General features: G+C 44.2%; 1 long non-coding RNA gene across 1 annotated transcript; it reads right to left on the bottom strand.

Moving 5' to 3' along the window:
• Window positions 1-345: 345 nt before the first annotated feature.
• Window positions 346-3,076, bottom strand: LOC138833515 (uncharacterized). Its single transcript, XR_011373942.1, has 3 exons — window positions 3,001-3,076; window positions 1,273-1,460; window positions 346-451 (listed from the first exon to the last, which is right to left on the bottom strand). It is a non-coding gene; the product is annotated as an uncharacterized lncRNA (long non-coding RNA).
• Between the last annotated feature and the right edge of the window lie 345 nt (window positions 3,077-3,421).

Genomic DNA, 3,421 nt, shown 5'->3' with positions numbered 1-3,421 from the left:
GGCACCAGCCTGAGGTCTTTAGAGAGGCTTGTGTGCACCAGGGGTGGAGAGGAGGCAGGGAGAGGCTTCTCCAGAGAAAGGACCTATGCTGAGGACAGACTTCAGCAGGGAAAGCACTTTCCAGAGTCTTCCATCCTGAAGACTCTCGGGGGCTCTTTCATGAATAACTGTGAACGTGTGTAGATGGGCATGCTGCGATACAGACGCCTACCGAAGCCTCTGCTTATGCAGAATAACAACACAGAGCTTTCATGCTTGCAGTTAGTTTATTGGGATGAGAATGTTTCAACAATTGTCTTGCATCTCCTGTACTAAAGGACAGAAATAAGAGGGAAAATCCTGGTTTTATAGCATCAGCAGTCGGTGTTTGAGCACATCGTATATTCCTCTGGGTCCTGGATGTTGTGGAAGGTTAATAAAAAGCACATTGCTCACTGTTGTATATGTGACTCTGGAAAACAGAACAGGGCCATCACTTGCATGTTCAACTCTGTCTGGCAGAGTCAAGTATTTAAACCTAAAACCACTCTTTGTTTTAGTGAGTGAGTGTGTGTGTGTGTGTGTGTGTGTGTGTGTGTGTGTGTGTGTGTGTGTGTGTGTGTGTGCGTGTGTACTCTCTTTAGCTCTAATAAGTGGTATCCAAGATGTTCTAGAAGCAAAATCAGATTATATGCTCAGATTATTTACTGCTCAGGAAATAGTTCTTGTTGCCAAAGGAGTGCCATTCTTTCTACAAGTCCTAATGGTACATTGGATTCATGTTTCCCTAAGCTGGCTCATGTTTGAATTACTTACTTGTAGAGATGCCACAGATATGATTTGCTGAGAACCCAGCGCTTTGAACTCTTTGGATTCCACTCTTTTACCACAGGACTGCTAAAATTCCTGCTCAACTGGAAGAGTTTTTAACCATTTTCACGTACTGAGTGTAAGGTCTTGAAAATGAGCTTGAAGCCAGCCGGGCAGGAAAGTTCATGAGAAAAGCCAGAGAATACTAGCCTTGAGCAGAAAAGCTCAGGGACAACACCCAGGCCCTGACTTCCAACCCTAGGACTCACACACATGCTTGCATGTGTGCACACATGCACTCACAGACACACAAACACACAGACACACAGACATAGAGCCAAACAAAAAAAAATTCCTCTTGTAATGATAGACTTTTTAAAGAGTGTGCATACCAAGTTGTTTGATATTATAAATGACAAACTCAGCCTCTGATTTTCTTGGGTTCGTTATGATAGAAAGTACCAAAGAACAAAACACACTCACCATCATCACTTGTACATTGGCCAAAATATCATTGGACTGCTTGAGAAAACATTCTTTCAGTTCTTCCAATGCATCATTTGCAACACCTTTAGAATCGTAAGGACTCATTATTTCCTTGTACTCACTCACACTTACTTCTGGACTTATTGTTGCATTCAGCAAATATTCCAGCTTTTCACAGCCTGAGCCTGGGAAAACACATAAGAACAGGGGCTCAGAGCCAGGCATACAAACCCATTTCCGGTGCTTTTTAGGTTGATGATGACAATCATCACAGGTCTTCATAGAGACACCAGTTCAGAAAGGAGTTAAACATGGAAGGGGAACAGAGGGATTGGGACAGTGCCCAACTTTCTTAGGTCCAGCACAGAAAATTCATGCTCTTGGTGTCCTTTAAGTCCTATTCGATTTTGCCCAATTACACAATGCCAAAGAAGATAAATGCTATGGAACATTGGCTAACAAGACCCTCGAGAAATGAGATGAACTGACATGGTATCCAGTTAAACAAGACTGAGTCTTCTTGTGTTCAAGGGCATGCCATGTGTCATTGCTATCATTGAGAATGTGATTTGGGATTTGTAAATATTCTTGAAATACTGAGGGTTAATTACTTTCCACTAGCTTTTTGAAAGTCAAAATATAGCCTGTATCAACTGGCAATGAAAAACTGAACCTTATGTGTAGGCCTGAGGGTGAACACAGGCTTTTCCTAAGAGAATCTATATAGTCTGAAGAGTCAGTCCCAGGATGAACTATGCAACACTCTCTAAAATGCAAATTGAAAAGAAAGATAAAAGGACTGAGGACTTGTTCGAGTCGTCGAAAATTTTCCTAATAATGTGAGGCCCTGTAGTCAATCCTTGATGCTACCAAAAACCATTTTACAAAATAATAGTCGTTGACGTGACCATATGTGACCCCTCTGTGGAGGTGAAAGAACGCAGATGCTGGGCGGGAATGAGCTGGGTTCATCCTTGCCTGTGTCATTTGTTAAAATCTAGTTCATGAACATCTATCTCATCTCTTCACCAATGGGCACCAACTTGGGAACAATTGCAGAAAGCAAACTAAACAGGCTTCATAAACTGTGCATATAACATGACCCCTGGGACAGGTCCACGCTGACCATCTCTGCCCGACAGCATTTTGCTCTCTTAGCAGTGAGAGGACTGTGGAGGACATGGATTTTCCTCTGGTCAGCATTGAACATGGAGGTACTTGAGGCTAAGTACTTCTTGGAAGGGCTCATATCAAACCCACAAATATCTGCTGTGTGAGCTCAAACTGTTCAATACTGGGTCTTGGCTACAGCCTGCACGTTGTTTCTGGGAGGTTTCTCATTTCCTTTCCATATTTAAAGAGACTCACAAGGCTCTCAGAAATCCATCTGCGTCTGTCTCCAGCATCAGCATTCATTCTTCCACCAATCCCACCAAATATCTAACTCTATTACTCAATCCTCATTTCATGAACCACCTCATGTCATGGCGTAATGCTCTTAGAGGACATGATACACTGTCTAGAAGGTCAAAGGCAGGAAAAATATCCGCCAGACTTCTGCCTCTCTGAAGATCTGGATTAATGGTATTTTTATTTAAAAAAATGTCACCCAGCCCCATTGTACTACATTAGGCCTGGAGTGGGGCGGTGGGGAATAGACATGTTCCCTAAGGGCTCAGGTAACAACCTGTGGTCCCAAGGAAGCCTTTCCTGCAGAGAACTCACCAGCATGGCAGCACAGGGGGATGGCAGCAAGCATGAAGACCACCAACAGCTTCATGGTGAGGTGCTTGTGGCTGGCTCTTGCCTTGGATGTGAACAGAATCACGGAATTGTCTCAGGAGCTGAGCACCCAGCACTCCTCTATTTATCCCTCAGATCCTGCTGTTGATCCCTCCCAGCAAAGGAGAGTATGGGCCACAGGATTGGCCTGGCATCAGTACAGGAAACAACAGGAAGATGCCATCAGAGCCCAGTGATTTGCTGGAAACCTGGACCGTTGGGGAAATCCAATCATGGCACCTGGCCACTGCCACACTGCTCACAAGTGCCTCCAAGCTACGATGCAGCGCTCACACAAGGGGTCTGTGTGGGCATGTTTGCTACGTTTACCGTTGTGATGGTCTGTTATCACCATCTTGTTTTC

Source organism: Dipodomys merriami, unplaced genomic scaffold (genome assembly GCF_024711535.1).
Source record: "Dipodomys merriami isolate MVZ:Mamm:240054 unplaced genomic scaffold, mDipMer1.0.p SCAF_21, whole genome shotgun sequence".
Taxonomy (NCBI): Eukaryota; Metazoa; Chordata; class Mammalia; order Rodentia; family Heteromyidae; genus Dipodomys; species Dipodomys merriami.
This window is presented reverse-complemented; position numbering and strand designations above follow the sequence as displayed.